The 19,333-nt window shown below is 46.8% G+C and overlaps 1 protein-coding gene across 15 annotated transcripts in view; it reads right to left on the bottom strand.

Annotated features, from left to right (window-relative positions):
* Positions 1-19,333, bottom strand: part of Jakmip3 (Janus kinase and microtubule interacting protein 3) — a 109,733-nt gene that overhangs the window by 72,574 nt on the left and 17,826 nt on the right. For 6 of the 15 annotated variants that reach the window (XM_051145526.1, XM_051145530.1, XM_051145531.1 and 3 more), the window contains exon 1: positions 11,553-11,886. The exons of 2 other annotated variants lie outside the window; for them this stretch is intronic. The gene's annotated coding sequence lies outside the window, so the exon portion shown is untranslated. Of the gene's footprint in view, positions 1-11,552; positions 11,889-19,333 lie in introns of those variants that run through there. 7 more of the 15 variants (XM_051145529.1, XM_051145536.1, XM_051145538.1 and 4 more) reach the window with 3 other exon arrangements.

Below are 19,333 nucleotides of genomic sequence, written 5' to 3'. Positions count from 1 at the left end.
TCATCTGAAAGGAAAGAACCTCAACTGAGAAAATGTCTGCGTAACATCTGCCTGTGGGGCGTTTTCTTAATTAGTGACTGGTGGGGGAGGGCCCAGCTCATTGTGAGTGCTGCCATTCCTGGGCTAGTGATCCTGGGTTTATGAGAAAGCAGCTGAGCAAGCCAATAAGCAGCCTCCCTCATGGCCTCTGCATCGGCTCCTGCCTCCAGGTTCCTGCCCGCTTGAGTTCCCGCCCTCACTGCTTCAGATGATGAGCTATTATATAGAACTGAGAGTGAAGTAAACGCTTTCCTCCTGAGTTGCTTTTGGTCACCCAACTAAGACACTAGACAATGGGCAAATATGGAACACTGTCCGTAACATTGAGAGAGCTAGCTGGCTGGTGAGAGAGGAAAATAGCCCCACCAATATTATTTTCCTAAACTGCAAAATGCCAAGTGGATTAAAGAGAATTGAGGGGGGCGGGCAGATAAAAGCATGGAAACTGCTGGGACCAAGTGAGAGTGAGTGTTCGTCAAAGCTCCAGAGAGCAGAGCCTTTCCAGGCTTAAACAAGATGAAAGGGGCTCACTCGGGAAAGATCAATAACTTCCACTGCGAATCTTTATTATAAATGTGCGGAGCAATTAGGAGGCTGATAACAGTGGGGGCCACGCTTGCAGGAATGCGCCAGGAAGTATCTGCAGTACATTAACAAGCTGTGGAAAAACAAAAACAACAAAAGATGCCTTACTAGACACCCTACCAGATGGAATAATTTACAGAAAAGAGAAGTCAAATTGATTTTAGGCATTGTGAGAAGGCAGCTAAGGTCAGTGGTGAGAAGCACTTAGTGTTCTCTCAAAGAAGGGCTGGAGTTTGGTTCCCAGCACTCAGGTTAGGAAGCTCCCCACTGCTTGCAACTCAAGAACCAGGGGATATGACACTCTCTTCTTGCCCCCCATGGGCACCAACATATGTATAACATTCACCCACATAGGTACTTGCTTGCACATAAATAAAAATAAAATAAATCAGCTAACCGGTGGTGATGCACACCTTTGAGCCCAGCACTGGGGAGGAAGAGGCAGGCAGATCTTTGTGAGTTCAAGGCCAGCCTGATCTGTATAGCAAGTTCCTGGTTAGCCAGAGATACATAGAAAGACCCTGCTACAATAAATAAATAAATAAATCAGCGAAAGAAAGAACAACACATTCCAAAAGTTCAGGTGGCACTCAGCTGTAAACCCAGCACTCTGGGCGCAGAGGCAGGAGGATCTCTGTGAGCTCGAGGCCAGCCTACTTTACAAAGTAAGTCTAGGACAACCAGGGCTTGATACATAGAGAAAACATGTCTCAAAAAAATTTTTTTCAGAGTTCAGTTGGCAGAGTGTCTGTCTAGAATACATGAAGTACATGAAGTCCTATGGTTGGATCCCCAGCACCATATAACCCTGGTGTGGACCTTTAATTCCAACCCTTGGAAGGCGGAGTCAGAAGTATCAGAAGTTTAGGGTCATCCTTAGCTACCTAGTAAGTTCAAGGCCATCCTGGTCAACATGAGATGCTTCCTCAAATATAAACGTATATATGAGAGCTGAGTGTGATAGTGCAGACTTACGCTGCCAGAGCTCTAGAGGGAGGCTGAGACAAGAACAGAGCAAACCTGAGCTACATAGCAAAACTCTGTCTCAAAAAATATCTAACAGGGCTGGGTATATAGCTCAGTGGTAGATCATTTGCCTAATATGCATGAGGGAGGGAGGGAGGGAAAGAGGGAGGGAGGGAGGGAGAGAGACAGAGAGAAAGAGAGAGAGAGAGAGAGAGAGAGAAAGAGAGAGAGAGAGAGAGAGAGAGAAAGAGAGAGAGAGAGGATGAATTAACCCTGAGTATAACCACTTCTGATTAAGATCTGGGAAATTACAAGATAATGTCTTCCTGAAAAGGCACATAATCTACAAAATCCCATCTGTCTTCCAGCCCACTGAGGAGCTTAAAGGATCCCAGGAGGCTCAATTCCAGTGACAACCCCACAACAGAGAACCTGGCCACAAAACTGCAGAGCACAGGAAAAGATCTGAGTAAGAAGAATCCAGGTGAAATAACAGGAGCCAGATATGGCCAGCCCACGGGGAGTTCAGACCCTGTTCCTCCTGAGAGGCATGTGCCAGGCACTCACCAGAGAGACCAAGCTTAGACGGCGGAGGAGCTGGAGTGTGCAGCAAGGCTAGCCACCCCTTGGCGCAGCATGAAGCCCTGCTCTCCTCCCAGAGCCTGTCTCTGAAGCCCTACGCCCCTGAGAGGAGGGCACCTGGGCCCTTCTGCCTGCTCCAGGAACCAGACAGCGGTGAGGGAAAGCAGCAGTAAATGCTGGCTAGAGAAAGGAAAGCGACTCGCGTCAGAGTCCTTGCCAAGCAGGTGGAGATGGCTGCTGCCAAGGTAGTAGGAAGACTCAGACACAGGGGTAAAGAGAGATACAGAAGCATGGCGGCTGCTTAAAGACAGCTATGCCATGCCTCGGCATACCTAAAAAGAGCAAAAGCTTTGTCCAGCCAAAGGCCTGCAGACAAGCGTCCACCGCGGTGTCACTCATTTTAGAGTAAAGGTGGAAACCACCTATCCAAAAGTTCACCAGATCTTTAGCCAAGAAACAAAATGGATCTGTCCCCACAATGGCTATCATTGCACAGTGAAAAAGACTGGGAACCAGCCGGGCGGAGGCACGGGCCTGTAACCCCAGCACTTGGGAGACAGAGGCAGGCAGATCTTTGTGAGTTCAAGGCCAGCCTGGTAGACAAAGTGAGTCCAGGACAGCCAGACCTACACAGAGAAATCTTGTCTCAATTTAAAAAATAAAATAAAAATTGAAGCCAGGTGTGGTGGTGTATGCCTTTAATCTCAGCACTCAGGAAGCAGAGTCAGGCAGATCTCTATGAATATGAATTCGAGGCCAGCCTGGTTGACAAAGTGAGTCCAGGGCAGCCAAGGCTACACAGAGAAACCCTGTCTCCAAAAAAAGTGTGTGTGTGTGTGTGTGTGTGTGTGTGTGTGTGTGTGTGTGTGTGTGTGTGTGTGTGTGTGTGTGTGTGTGAGGCTCAGCGGTTAAGAGCACTGATTACTCTTCCAGAGTCCTGAGTTCAATTCCCAGCAACCACATGGTGGCTCACAACCATCTATACTGTGATCTGATGCCCTCTTCTGGCCTGCCGGTGTACATGCAGGCAGAGCACTATATACATAATAATAAGTATATCTTTAAAGCGGGGTGGGGGGGACCAATACATGCCTTGAAAACACTGTTCTCAGTAAAAGAAATCAGACATGAAGCACAACTTTTGGGGGGGGTGTTGAGACAGGGTTTCTCTGTGTATCCCTGGCTGTCCTGGACTCGCTTTGTAGACCAGGCTGGCCTCGAACTCACAATGATCCGCCTGCCTCTGCCTCCCAAGTGCTGGGATTAAAGGCGTGCGCCACCATGCCAAGCTGAAGCACAACATTTAAGGTTCTATTTACATGAACTGTTCAGAATGGGTGAAGCCATGGAGGCAGGAGATAGAGTGTTGGTCACTGTGGCTGGGGCAGGTGGGTACATGACTGCCAAAGGGTTCAGAGTTCAGGGTTGATGGAAATGTTATTAATTCATAAATGCTGTCTCACGAGTTCTATTTACATGAGCAGATAAATGTATGCGTCGTACATTATTAAAGTGGTCCCTAAAAGTGAAAAGGAGAAACCGAGACTTTCCAGGAAAGCACGAAAGGGCTCTCTGCACTGGATAAGGCTACACACACACACACACACACACACACACACACACACACACACAAACAATGCTGAAGGAAGTCTTCCAGGCGGAAATGGGCAAACGGAAGACAAGTCTACCCACAGAATCCAACACTGCCCAGGCTAGCAAATGTGAGGTTGTGTGTTACAAGAGGCTTTGTTCTTTTTTTTTTCACCGTGGGAATGATGATATACACAAAACACCTGATAAAACAGCCATGGGGTGGGGGTGGGGAAGCCTCAGTGCGTGAAGCAGTAGTCACCTTCAGGAAGAACTGTGGTGAGATAGTGAGATACTCCATCCAAAAGAAAGAAAGAACAAAGAGATGACACACATAGAAAACACATGGGGGGAGGGTGGGCTGGAGGGATAGCTCAGGGGTTAAGAGCCCTGGCTGCTCTTCCAGAAGACCTAGGTTCAATTCCCAGCACCCACATGGTAGCTCACAACTGTCTGTAATTCCTGTTTCTGGGGATCTGAAACATCCACACAGACATACATGCAGTCAAAACAACAATGTACATAAAGTAAAAATAAATAAAGAAGACAAATAAGGGGAAAAACAGATTTAAATCCAACCATATCACCAAATCTTATAAAAAGTAAGATAACTATGTAAGACACTTTCTGGTTATACTCTTTAAGAGTCAAGAATCTGCTTTACGCCGGGCGGTGGCAGTGCTCGCCTTTAATCCCAGCACTTGAGAGGCAGAGGCAGGTGGCTCTCCGTGAGTTTGAGGCCAACCTGGTCTACAAAGTGAGTCCAGGACAGACAGAGCTGTCACACAGAGAAACTCTGTCTCGGAAAAAAAAAGAATAAAAAACAAAACAAACAAACAAACAAAAAGAATCTGCTTTATGCCATCTACCACTAACTCCCTTCAAAACAAAGGTCAGGTCAAGAGCTCAAGGGTATCCTTGACTACAGCTCAAACTCAAAGCCAGCCTGTGTCAAAGGACCAGAACTCAGCGGCTGAGAGAAGCCCCAGTGTTAGGAGTGTGTACTGCTCCTACAGAGCCTGACCTCAGTTCCCAGCACCCATGTGGAGCAGTTCACAATCACCTACAACTCCAGCTCCAGGGAATTTAACGCCCTCTTCTGGTGTCCGAGGCCACCCAAAGGTACATGTGCACATGTACACATATACACAAATAAAAATAAAATAAATCTCTTATTTTAAAAAAAAAAACCCAAAATGCAAAACAAAACAAAACACCTGATGTCCACTGTGTAAGCCATAGATGGGTGAAAAGACCAGGAAAGGTAAACGGAGCCAAGTGAGACCCTGAAGTGGCTTCTTTCCTATTAAACAGGGGTTGGTGTCAGAGTAAGGGAGGAACCAGGGACCAGGAAGGGCTCTATCACAATAAAGCAAACACTTCACCGGGTGGTGGTGGTGCACGCCTTTAATGCCAGCCCTTGGGAGGCAGAGGCAGATGATAGATCTTTGTGAGTTCAAGGCTACCATGGTCTACAAATGAGTCCAGGACAGCCAACACTACACAGAGAAAGAAAACCCTCAGCACAGAGGCATTTGCTGGAGAAATGCACCCACCATTTACAGTACCATTACCCACCAAAACCAGGCTGGAGGTCGAGGAGAGATAGATTAGTCAGTGAGCATGAGGACCTGAGTTTAATCTCTACAACCCATGTAAAAATCCAGGCACAGCAGTGTGTGATTGTAGTAAAATCAGTGCTGAGGAAGGCAGAGACAATCAGATCCGTCAGGCTTGTTGCCCTGACAACATAACCTAATCGGTGAGCTTGAGGTCAGTAAAAGACCATGTCTCGAAGAATAAAGTGGATGGCTCCTTAAGAATGGCATCTGAAGTTGACTGCTGGCATCCATGCACAAGACACACACACACACACACACACACACACACACACGCACACACACACGCACACGCACACACACACACACGCACATGCACACACACACACACACACACCAAAACAGCAGAAATATTCCAGAAAGAGAATACCCCTCATGAGGATGCACTAAAAACCTCTTAACCAAACTAGCTACTCAAATTCAACAGTAAGTTTGATCAGGTGGGGACATATTACAGATAAGGAAATTTGGTTAAATATTTCCAAGTGAGTCCATTCCATTTGTCACTATATTAATGTACTGAAAAAAATCACCTCAAAAAATGCAGAAATCACTGAAAACATTCCAAATACATCCACAGAAAACAATTTCATAAAATGAAGAATGAACAAAAACATCCTCAGCTCGATAAACAGCAGCTGCTTAAAAGCCACAGCGAGGTGGCTCAGTGGGTGAAGACACCTGCCACCAAACAGGACCACTGGAGGTGTCCAGTTCAGGAAGACATGAGGTAGAAAGACAGAGTAGCTCCTACCCTTGCCCTCTGACTTCCACGTGTGCAGCTTGGCGTGTACACATAGCCCCCTCCCAACAAAGCAAACACATAAACAAACAATGTAGTAAAGGCTACAACTAACAGCACATGTGATGAGCTGTTTTCTTGTCTCTAAAACAGAAACCAATGCAAGAATCTCTTTATTATTTCTGCTCAGAATTACACAGGAGAAAAAGTGCTAAAGGGCATGATAAATGGAGACAGAGACTCGTTGATAACCACACTGGATGTAGTCATCTACATATAAGGGCCTAAAGAATCTACTATGAGCCAGGTGGTGGTGGCGCATGCCTTTAATCCCAGCACTTGGGAGGCAGAGGCAAGAGGATCTCTGTGAGTTCGAGGCCAACCTGGTCTACAAAGCGAGTGTCAGGACAGCCAGAGCTGTCAGAGAAACACTGTCTCAAAACCAAACCAAACCAAACAAACAAACAAAAAAGAATCTACCATGAGCACATATGTGATTTAGAAAGTTAAAACAATAGATGGTCAAAAGAAAAATAAAACATTTATCAATTCTGTTTACCATTATATTTCTATTTTACAGCAACAATTTTACTTTAAGATAATTTCATATACTATAGCATCAAAATAAAATGAAATTCTTAGGTACAAATCTAGCTAAGTAGTTACAATGTTTGTGTACTTGGAGTTAGGAGGCATTCATGAGAGAAAATTAAAGAACCTTGAATGGCATCTGAAGTTGACTGCTGGCATCCATGCGCAAGACACACACACACAAACACAGAGAAACAAGCCATGTTCATGGGCTGAGGAACTCGGATGTGGCTAAGTTGTTGTTTTCCAAAATGCAATAGAAATGAGAAAGAATCCCTGTGAAAATCCCAAACAACCTACTTCTAAATAAAAATATAGAAAAAGAAGCATCCAAATTACCCAAGCGTTTCTGGAAAACAAAAGACCAATTTGGACTTAGAAATTTCTACCTGATTTCAAATTTACAATAAAGCTATAGCAACTGTGGTAGTATGGTTTTACATAAGAACTGCTGTACATAAGGGAAAAGAGAGCAAAAAAATCACCCTCGTGCTATGTAGTCTCTGATTTATGAAAAGGGGTCTAAAAGAACTCTATGGGGATTGGTCTTGTCAACTCGTTGGGATTTGGAGTCACCTAGGAGGTACACCTCTAGGTGTCTATGACATTTCCAAGGAGGTTTAAATGAGGTGGGAAGACCCGCCACTGAATATGGGCATCACGGTCCTACAGATTGGGGTCCCAGAATGAAAGGAAAGGAGGACAGAGTAGAAGCCAATTGTTCATCAGCATTCATCTCTCCACTTCCTGACTGAATGCAACATGACCAGGCTCTCACACTCGTGTTGCCATGCTTTCCCTGCCCCGATGGACCATGTCCTCTCTTTAAACATTAAGCCAAAATAAGTCCGTTCCCTCTCCTTAACTGCTCCTCTTCTCAGGTACTTTGTCACAAGAAGGAATAACTATTATAAATTTAATGAAGGCAGCCCTGTCATTATGCTGGGACCACTCTACATCTACAGAACAAAGAACCACACTCCATGACCCTAAGAGACCACCTAGATGACTGCAAATGTGAGGATGAAACCAGACAGCATCTTCAGAATGCTGGGCCAGGAAAAGATGGCTTAGGACAAAAAAAATAAAGGGAACCCAAAATGGAGATGGTAATTCTGTGATTCCAGGAAGCTGAGGAAAAAAGATAACAGGTTCTAAATCATCCTGGGCTGCTTAGGAAGGCTCTATGGAGAGTGAGCAGAAAGGGAGGAGGCAAAAGAGGAGGTTGGGGCCAGAGAAGGACATTTGCTGGTGCATAAACAGAAGAGATGGTCTGGGAAAAGCTCCAGAGTGACTAGCTTTCCAGCCCAGCTCTCCTTTCTTACTTCAATGTCTTCATTTCCTTCCTGCTCTGAGGTCAAAGGCATACAGCAAGCAACCAAACTAATAGCCCTGCCAAGTGTGCTTTTTAATAAACTGTAGTGGGATTTTCCAGCTGGCACTGCAGGAAGCCAACCACAGAAGCCTGAGGTTAGCACTCAGGGTTAGTGCTGGGCAATCACAAGAAGCCACTTCAAACAGGCCCTAGGACTTCAGGAACTATGCCCAGTCTTATTTCTTTTCAGTGAGCCTATGAAGGTCATGGGGGGAGGGTTCTGTGAGGGAGTGTAGCACACAAAGGCCCCTCCACTTCTGGAGCTCAGACTGTGAGCATCACACAGACACAGGGCTCTTCCACAACTCAGACCCTGCTGCCTGGGCTGTACCATGGCTGACCCTGATGGTGTGTTCACACAGATTTCTAGTGGAGACTTCAAATACCAGAATTCCTTGCGGGGGAAGGAGTCAAAGCCAGCCCAGCCAACCAACCAGGAGACAAGGTCATGGTGTATAAGAGCAGTGATTCAGAGCTGGCGACATGGCTCAGTGGGTAAAGATGTTTGCTATACAACCCTGGAGACCTGAGTTTGGTCTCTGGGTTCCACTCCAACTCCTCAAAGGTGTCATTTTACTTCCACATGCACGCCTACCATGCTGCGTGAGCATGCACACACTCGGGTGCACACAAACTCACACAAATATTTTCTGGTGGGGTTGAAGGCCAGATAGTTTAGTCTTTCAATTAAGCTTAGTAGGTTAGGGCTTAAGCTGTATTTAGAAGCCAGGCGTGGTGGCACACACCTTTAATGCCAGCACTTGGGAGGCAGAGGCAGGTGGATCGCTGTGAGTTTGAGGTCAACCTGGTCTACAAAGTGAGTCCAAGACAGCCAAGGCTACACAGAGAAACCCTGCCTTGAAAAACCAAAAAAAAAAAAAAAAAAAAAAGATGTTTTATATTAATAGAGATAAGATATGATAAATATTGCTCTTCGTTCGGAAATGTAGACCTAACAAGATAGGAAAGCTGTTTACTTCAAGTTTGCCAAATACAAATGGCCAAATCACTATGAATGTAACATTTATATAATTCCTGATTGTCTTGTGGCTCTTCCTGTTGTATGTAGTTTATTTTAATCATGTGTAATAATATATAAATGTATACGTTTACAAAGAAACATAATAGCTCAGAAATTTGGTTGTGTTGTTGTTGATGTTTGTCTGTTTTGAGGCAGTCTTATTTTGTAGGCTGGCCTGGAGCTCTCAGCTACCACCCTGCCTTAGTCTCCTGAGTGCTGGAATTACAGATGTGCTATATTCATTAATGTTATCTGCCAACTTGACAGACTTGAGAATCACCTGGGAGACAAACTCTGAGCATGACGTGTCATCTTGATTATGTCAACTGAAGTGGAAAGACCCATCCTAATGGTGAGTGGGACTGTCCCCTGCAGGGGACCCTATACTGTACAAGATGGAGGCATCAGGCTGAGCCTAGGCATTCACCATTTCTCAGCCTGTCTACTGCAGGTGTGGCCTGACCAGCTGCCTCAAGCTCCTCCTGCCAGGACCTCTACACTGATGGACTGGGCCTTGGAATTGTTAGACAAGATAAACCCTTTCTCCCATAAGATGTTTTTGTTGGGGGTAAAGTTATAGTGACAGGAAAAGTAGCTAAGAGACATTGACATCTCCACTCTTGGCACAGAGAGCATTTAAGCAAGCAAGCAAACAAACACAAATACCAAACAGGGTCTCACTGTGTAGCCCTGGGTGATTCAGAATTTTCTATGTAACTTTCTTTTTCTTTTTCTTTTTTAAGATTTATTTATTTGTATGTATGAGTGCTCTATCTGCATGTGCACCTGCATGCCAGAAGAGGACATCACATCAAATTATAGATGGTTGTGAACCACCATGTAATTGCTGGGAATTGAACTCAAGACCTCTGGAAGAGCAGACAGTGCTCTTAACCACTGAGCCATCTCTCCAGCCCCCTCTATGTAACTTTCAACGTACCAGACTGGCCTCAAACTCTAGAGATCCACCTACCTCTGAATCTTTAGTATTGGAATTAAAGGCATGTACCACCACACCTGGGCCCTAAGAGAATTTTAATAAGTTCATAGCCTAGAGAAAACATAACCTTGGGCAGGCTTTCTTCTTCCTTGGATTGAACATCCTATTTACCCAGCTGAAGCAGAAGTGACCCCATATCAAATAGAGGTTAGGTCCATATGGTTGAGCCTTCTTCTTGAGCGAAACCCTTCTTACAAGGCGGGACTGAACCTCCAGGCACATAACCGAGCTCCTGTGAGGCCAGCCTTTCCAGCTCTCTGTGTTGCTGACATGATCCCTGTGACACCCATGCCCAGAGACACCAAGAGAATGACAACACAGACAGTTGTCATACAGTGTAGCTGCCCTGGTGGAGCTCCTGAAGTCTTCCAGGGGAAGCAGAGCAATCAGGGCGGCATCAAAGGCAGGGCAAGCAGCACTGGGTGCTGGGGTGTGGATGGAGGACTCAGCCTGTGCTCCTCACATCATCTGATGCTCAGCCCTTTTCTCTAGGGGATAAGGGTTGCATGACGGTGCTCATCTGTGCAAAGGCTGCAATCCAAGAAGTCTCAGGTCTCCAACTCTGACCTTGGATTCAAAGGAGGAAGACTGACCTGTTTGCAACTTCTTCTCACATTACAAACCAAGATCAAAATAACAGGTTATAGCCTGTAAATGTAACTGGCGTGTGCAGGTTCATGGCTACTCAGATGCCTGGTGGTTACCCTCAGGCTAACTTGAATTATTGGCAGTTACCCGCAATCTTTCCACTGTGGTTCTGCCAACCCCAGTCAACACTGGGTTTTCTCTGAGCAGCTGGAGAAACTGAGGCACCCTGTAAAAATAAGGTAACAGAAGGGTATCTCTTGATACAAGCTGCTGCTTCCCCTACTTCCCTGTTTAGAAGTGATTCCTAACTAAGTTTTAGAGAGAAGACACCCTCCAATCAGAGGGCAGGTGGAAGACTAGTCCTGAAGCCAAAGCCACACAAGAAAACAAAAGGCAAGCCCAATCCATCAGCTCATTCATCTGGGGAGGGGGAGGCAACGGAGGTTCCCAGGCTGTGCCCAGAGTTTCCAGATGCTCTGCTCATGGGATATTTGTCACCATGGAACCAAAGTTGCCACCCAGATTCTCCACAAATGCCATCCTGGTTGCCAGGCACAAGGCTCTGCTTTGCACAGTCAGTCAGCTAGACATCCATGTTTTAAAGGAGCACTATGTGAGAATCGGGGCCCAGCCACCCCACAAGGACACGCATGAGTGTGCATATAAAATCACATCTGTAATATTGTCCTCTGCGTGTCCTGCACACTCAGGATAGCACACTGGTAACTTTTTAGCACATATATGTGCATGCTAAATATAGCAGAGAATTCAAACGGAGTAAAGCTAGAGAGGCAAGCCTAAGCCTGGGTGGAAAAAACAACAAAGCCTCTGCAGCACTCAGAACACATACTTACATTCTCAAGCCTTGGGTTCTGTTCTCTTTGCCCATCTCTCATCTAGATGCTGTGGCTCTCTGTTTGCCCGGCTTGTGCAAATCAGCTCCAAAGCTCCTATGACTCAGCAAAGAACTCTGCTTTTATTTTTCAGATGGAATTTACCACGCTGTGACTACATCCAGGGGGAGGAACCATTTCTCCAGCCGTTTCCAAGCGGAGCCCTGCAGCTAACATGACTGGAGCTCTCCCCAAATGCAGAGGCTTCTCTCAGTAACCCTGGGCTCATTCACTGGATGTGGAGGCCCAGGGCTCAGGATAACCACAGCTGGGAAGGCTCAGGCACTGCACTGCCCCTGGGGATCCTGTGTGTTCTGAGCAGCGCTCAGATGCTCTTGAGAGCATCTAGACAGAGCCTCACATAAATGGGAGGGTGAGGAGCAGAGGCCAGAACTGGACAGCTCCTACTCCGGGCTGGCTGCTTCTGCATTCTTTTCTGCTCCCCCTTTCCTTTGGGGCACCGAATCCCTGAAGGGATTTTATGTCACTGTAAGGTCACTAGCGAAATGCGTTTAGGTAGAACACTGAATAACGAAAATGGAAGAGTGTCCTCGAGTACCATGGTCTGAGTGACTCTGGGAACTCAGCTGCCCCTGCAAAACGGCTCCTTAGAAAATGAGTGGTTGGGGCTGGAGAGAGGGCACAGTGGGTAGGAGCGCTGCCTGCTCTCCCAGAGGTCCTGAGTTCAATTCCCAGTAATCACATGGTGGCTCACAACCATCTGTAATGTGATCTGATGTCCTCTTTTACAGATAAGGTACTCATAGACAATAAATAAATAGATTTTTTTTTTAAACTTAAAAAAAAAAGAAGAAAGAAAGAAAGAAAAGAAAGTGGGTGGTCAGCCAGGCATGGTAGCATAGGCCTTTAATCCCAGCACTCAGGAAGCAGAGGCAGGTGGATCGCTGTGAGTTCGAGGCCAGCCTGGTCTACAAAGCAAGCCAAGGACAGCCAAGGCTACACAGAGAAACCCTGTCTTCAAAAAACAAAGAAACAAACAACAACAACAAAGAAAGTAGCTGGTCTCCTGAGTTCCCCCAACAGCAGGAGAGCACTCTAGATCCATCTGGCTTGGCTGAACTGGGGAAGAAATAATTAAAGTAACTCTGGCTGCAGGACTTAACCACCAGGAAAAGAACTGTGGCTACAGCTGAGTCTAGATCCTGTTCATATGGGCACCCAGGCCTGGTTGGGAGACCGCATGCCCACTTTGCTCCCACCCCCAAGTGCCCTGACCTGCATCACCCTTTCCTCCCACTGACCACTTCTAGTCAGACCCCAAAGTCATGTCCCCCAAACTAGACCCAGCAAGCATCTGTCTCACCCCACAGAAAAGTCTGATAATGATAGAACACTGCACACTAAGGCAGGTCGCCTGATATCTGTTGTCCATCTGGGTCTGTTTGAGCAAATGACCAGTTTGTGGTGACAACAGTAACGCTGCTAAGATGCCGCCCTATACTTCTTTCCCATCTCAGCTGCCAGCCAAGGTAGCCTCAGAACTGATCACAGCTATAATTGCTGTTTCACCACTGAGAGAACTTAGGTCAAGACACCTGTCCTCAAACCCACCAGTAACTTGTGTGGTGCAGGGATGGGGGCAGGGTCTGAGGTCAGGATCCCAACCTCCCCCTGTGCTGTAGCACAAGATGGACCATCAACACAGTAGGGCCATCAAGAGTCCCAGCACCCAGTCGGAGGACAGCTCCTTTTCCCCTCCATGTCAGGTGCTGGCATCTAGTAGAATAGACACACGCGTTGTCTTATTTCATAATACACCTAGTTACACCAGGCGGTGCTCTAAGAATGAAATATGACTCATTTGAAGAGGATTATGGCAATGTTCCCAATAATACAAGAGCAGAACACTGGAAGCAGGCTAAAGGTTCAACAGCGGAGAAAGAATGCACTCCAACAGCAAAAGGCAAACATTTGTGTGTAATGGCTCCATTGACAAGTGCCCTAAGTTTGTGCTGCCAGTGAGTAAGACAGAAACAGTGGGCCCCAGGTTCAAGTCCCAGCATGGTGAGAAATAAAAAATAAGTGTACAGAGTGTGTGTGTGCATGTGTGTGTGTGTGTGTGTGTGCATATGTGTGTGAGTTAGTGCATGTGTGCTCACGTAAGTATATGCACACTTTTGCAGGGGATCCTCACCTTAGTCACATAACATTCATAGGAAAATTAAAAGGGTGGGCTGTAAACATCAGCAGGTAAAGCTACTTGCTGCATAAGCCCTAAACTTGAGTTGATCCCTGGAAGCCACGTTTGTAAAAGTCTGGGCATGCATATATTAAAATATCACATGGTTTTATGCCTATGTGACAGAGTCACAGATGAGGTGACCTTTCACTTTATGTATTTCTGCATTTAAGACAATGAATGTATATTGTAAGTTACAAATTTACTCAATGTGTTAACGGCAACAAATGTGTTCTCCAAAAGGCTGTCCTTACCTGGGCCTCAGAAAAGGACAGCACCATTCTGGAATCCCCAGGCTGAGTGGAAGTTAAAGGGACAGGGTCTGGACACCAAATTAAGGCATGACTCATCAGTAGCAGCTAGCTGATTTAAACAGTATCTGTTTCATAACTATAAAAATAAAATATACTCAGCACGCCAGGCGCAGTGTCACACACCTGTGGTCCCAGCACTCAAGGAGGCAGAGGCAGAGGATCTTTGTGAGTTCGAGGCCAGCCTGGTCTACAAAGCAAGTCCAGGACAGCCAAGTCCAGGATTTTTACACAGAGAAACCCTGTCTCAAAACAAAAACACTCAGCGTTTGAAAGGAAGGGGATGCAGATGAATCTCTAAGAGTTTGAGATCAGCCTGGACTACAAAGTGGGCTCTAGGACAACCAGGGCTACACAGTGAGATCCTGATTTAAAAATAAATTGTTGTTGTTGTTGTTGTTGTTGTTATTGATGATGATGATGATGATGAATCTTTGGGGGCTGGGGAGATGGCTCAGCAGTTAAGAGCATGCACTGCACTTGACAAGGGCCTTATTTCCACTCCCAGTACCCATGCCCCACTGCTTACAATTGCACTCATGTGTACAGACATACTCACTCACATGCACATTTTTTTTGTTGTTGTTTGGTTTTTGCTTTCTTGAGAAAGGGTTTCTCTATGTAACCTTGGCTGTCCTGCACTTGATTTATAGACCAGGCTGGCCTCAAACTCATAGAGATAAGCCTGCCTCTGCCTTCCCAAGTGCTTGGATCACAGGTGTGCACCACCATGCCTAATGTGTACATAAACTTTAAAAAAAAAATCTACTCATTGTAGAGAATTTAGAAAATAAAGAAGTGATAAGAAAACTGGAGGCCCTTCATGCCTTTTCCTGAAGCCCAGCCAGCTGTCAGAAGCACAGCCCAGCCCCCAGTGTGGCCCAGCCCCCAGTGTAGCCCAGCCCCCAGGGTGGCCCAGCCCCCAGTGTGGCTCAGCCCCCAGCGTGGTCCCAACAGACTAACAGGAGTGGGCCTGGAGTCTGCAACCTGACAAACTGGGAGCTGGACCTTCAAATACCAGGGCCACTCATGTCATAGCACTTGGGCAACTGTGAGTCCCTATGGAATCTTGTGTCATGTTTCCAGCCACCAAGAGGGCCCTGTATTGACTTCTACCTGTCTTACACTTGTTCTTTTTCCTTTAGGGGGCCACTGTCATCCCATCCCATCCATGGTCACGGCACTCACAGCAATTGCTTATGGTTTAGACCTACTTCCATTACTCCTGTGAGTGGCTTTATACGCTCACTTCACAAGTCTATGTTTTGGGCAGAATTATACATCTTCACTAATGTGGTGGTTAGTGTTAATTTTCAGTTTGACAGAGTACTGGAGTCACCCAGGGGATGTGGCTCTGGGCATGCACGTGGATAGTTTACATGAACTGAGCTGGGAAGATCTGCTCACCGTGAGCATTCCTTGGGTGGAGATCCTGGATTGAATGAAGAGGAGAGAGGGAGCCTTGCATGCATTCATTGCTCTCTGTATCTGATGGTGGTTGTGATATAACTAAGTGCTTCAGGCTCTTGCCACCTTGACTTCTTCAGCGTGATAAACTGTAGCCTTGAGCTGTGAGACAGGATAGATCCTTTCTCCCTTAAGATGCTTTTGTCAGAGGGTTTTTATCACAGCTACATGATATATAGGTGTGTGTCTCTGTGTCTCTGTGTGTCTGTCTGTCTGTCTGGGTGATGGTGCTAGGGTTAAACCTAAGCCTTATGCAGTCTAGGTAGCCACTCTACCACCGAGTCACATCCCAATACAACTTCACTGAAAGGCATTTTAAAACTTCCAGCTGGAAGGTGAACGGTGCTGTGATGACGTAGAAGAGACAATTTCACAGAGGCATCGGTTTCTCTCCAGGGACCCTTTAACCTCAAAACAGTTCCAAAGTCCAAACACGACTTCACTGAACATGGCAAGTTGGCTCAGAGAGGTTAAGTCTTAATGTCAGGGCAGAGGACACAAACTGTCCAGACACCAGGCCTTTGTCCAGGATTACAGAAGTAACAGTGGTGCTGGTGTCGATGACAGAGGCCAGCACGCTGTGAGGTGGCGATGGGTAAGTGAGAGCCACTGGGCTAGCAGGTGACATAGGGAAACCACAGGTGAAAAAAATCAAAACTAAAAAACCTTCCAAAGAACTCCTAACGTAAGGACTTTTTACTCATACAGCAGAGATTTCTTATGCAATAAATGAAAACATTTTTAAAACATAGGGGAAATGATGGATAAAATGGTTAATGTCACTGTAGAGAGAAGACTACCTAAAAACTGAAAGAAAAATAAAACTAGTGACAACTTCACCAGTAAAGGGTTAATAGCCAAGAAAGCCTATTCAGGCAGTGAGTGGCATTACTCCTTGAGGACAGGGAGGGGCTGAGGACAGGGAGGGGCCACAGGAACCATGGACACAGGCCTGAGCAGCCAGAAAGCACATCTAATAAGATGCTTCTCTCTGGTCATTAAGGAGAGCAGATCAAACTCAGCCAGTGTGGGCAGCATGGAGGATGGCCAGGTGTGGTGAGCAGGCATTTTACAACTGGCTCCAGCTTTGGGCTTCAGTGCTTAACAAGGTCAGGAGTCCTGGTTCCCTTTGGGAGCTCCTCCTCCCACTTTCCTGCTTCAAAGACACCTGGGCAGGTGGGTGTGAGATCTGCACCAGGGTTTCACTGTAGCACCGTTTATGAAAATGCAAAAACGGAATCCGCCCAACTCCTCATCAGTAGAGAGGAGGTGGGAAAATTCAACCATGTGATTTTTTTTTTTTTTAACATCTGTAAAAATACAGTGGGAACAAATGAAGATCTACACACCCCAGTGTGGATAAACATCAAGAGCACAGAGTTGGGCGAAAGGCTCTGCTGAGTCTGACGTCACTTATGCCGCGTTCCACAACACATAGAGCAATAATAGGATGGTCATGAATGTGGACTTGTGGGGTGAAAGCACAAAGCCACCCACGGGAGTAATGGAAGTAGGTCTGAGCTGTGAGCAATTGCTGTGGGTGGTGTGACCAGGAATGGGACATAGGAGCGCCTCTGGTGGGGCTCCCGGCAGAAGCTGGCATGGCGGTAGCTCAGATGGGTGGTGAGGCTGTGAGCTGCAGGAGAGCCAGGGACCAGGTGTTGCTTCATTCAGCTCATTAGTGGGTAGTGAACCAGGAGCTGAAATAGAAGGAGAATGGACTTTGTGGGGAGGACAGAGCATCTGGACAGTCCTGAGACGTACCTGAGAGGCCAGCGGGAGACTGTGTGGAACTGGGTTGCCAGTGATGAGGTAGCAGCTCTGTGGGTTTGGAGAGGACAGATGACAATGGCTACTTTCTCCATGCCCCTCCAGAAGTACCTCATGCCTGCAGCTCACTGTTCCTCCTGACCAGGGTACCACCCAGTCCCATGCCACCATTACCTCCAGACAGGAAATCTCAAGTCAAGCCTCAAACGGGGGAGAGGAAAGACCTGATTCTTCACAGTCTCCCTAAAATGCTTTCACACAGAGCTGGTGGTGACAGGAAAGTTTTTCTTGGGTCTTAATGGGAGTTTTTAGTCCAGTCTTATATCTGGTAGCTCTTGGGGGAGGAGGGTCTGAGAACTGGGGAGGGTCTAAATTGCAACTTCCTATAGTAAAGTCTGCCTGTGGGACATAATGGCTCAGGATTAATGGGGAAGGGTAGAGGCAGCTTCAACCCCAGATACCTCTGGTGAAGGCAGCAGGAGTTGGCTCCCCTCCCCTCTCCCAGTGTGACTCCAGAAAGCTAGTTGCCTCACTATGAGCCCCTGTAAGAATTTACTACCCTGACAGTTAACAAAATTCATTCCTCATCTAACCTTATAAGGGTTTTCCCCCTGGGAACCCTTAGCCCCTGAGTATGCAGATGAGATATCTTCCAATATCCCTGTCCTGGCCAATTATACATGGCCACACAAACCTTGCCCCAGAGAACCTGCCCACCTCCCCAGGGGCATAAATACCCCCCTTAACTCCCAATAAACTGAACCAGTTCTCCAAAGCTGTTCCCAGTGTGTGTGTTCTTTACCTGAGGACTCATTGCCAACCAAGGCCCTGCATTTCACACACACACCCTGGCCAAGCTTCCTTTTCTCCTCCTCAGCATGGTGGGGAACAGGCTGGCTAGCCCCAGAGGGAGAAGTGGGCACTGAGTGGCATCTGCCCTCCTACTCCTATCTATGATTGGGTAAGAAAATACATTTGTCGATGGAGGAGCCCTGCCACTGGCCCTAGCAGCTTCAGCTGTGGCTCTTGGGCTTTTAGCTCCAGGGTTCATTTTCCTGATGCCAAAATCAGCCCCTCCTTTTTTCTCTCCCTTATCTATCTCTCCATTTCTTCCTCTCCCTCCTGGAGCCCTGGCCTAGAGCCATTTCCAGTGGCATTTAAGCCCGGCATTATGAGAGTTGGTAAAGGAGAATGGAACAGGAGTTGTAATCTTGCCAGCAATTCTATTTACTTTTTAAAGAAGCATCTGTACTCTATTACCAAAAGGTTAAAGCATGAATAACCTCCCAACATCCCTCAGGGCTCAAATAAGCCTTTTCTCTGGATCTCCGACTCCTGCGTCACTGCAGCTGATGATAGCGATGGGGAGTGGTGCAGTCTGGGTAGCCCAGGCCAGCTTTCATTCATGCCCCGACCTCCACTGTGAGTGAATAGGGTCTTTGCCACAGTCTGTGAAACTTGCAAACTGGCAGGTGCCAGGTTCTCCTGAGGGCACTCATACACCATTATGGAGCAAATGGCCTCAATGTGAGACTTGAGGCTGGGGCATCTGAGGGCTGGCTCAGCATCACTCTTCACTGTGGAGGTAGAATTGGGAAAACAGAAGTAGAAGGCCCAGTCCTGGCTTCTGTTCCCATACATGGTCAGGGGTGCCTCCTTACAGTGGCCGTGTTCACCGTGTTAAACTATGTAGAACTAGGTGGACACTAGCACATCAGAGTCCCTTCCCCCCACCCACAGAAACACAGCAAAGCTTGGCTTCTACAAAAACAATACTATCCTCAGTTAGAAAACAGAGGCTGATGGCAGCACAGCCAGTGCCACCGTTTGAACCATAGCGAGGTTCTCCCACCCTCTGCACTAGTAAGAGAGTGGCTGGCATTGGGACCTCCCAAAGGAGAAGCAAAGTTTAGAAGGGAGAAATGCTTTTTTTTTTTTTCCCACACCTGCAAAACCCAAAGAAGGTTCCAGTATGGGTGTGTAGCTGAAACTCC

The sequence above is a fragment of the Acomys russatus genome, chromosome 5, assembly GCF_903995435.1.
Source record: "Acomys russatus chromosome 5, mAcoRus1.1, whole genome shotgun sequence".
Lineage (NCBI taxonomy): Eukaryota > Metazoa > Chordata > Mammalia > Rodentia > Muridae > Acomys > Acomys russatus.
This window is presented reverse-complemented; position numbering and strand designations above follow the sequence as displayed.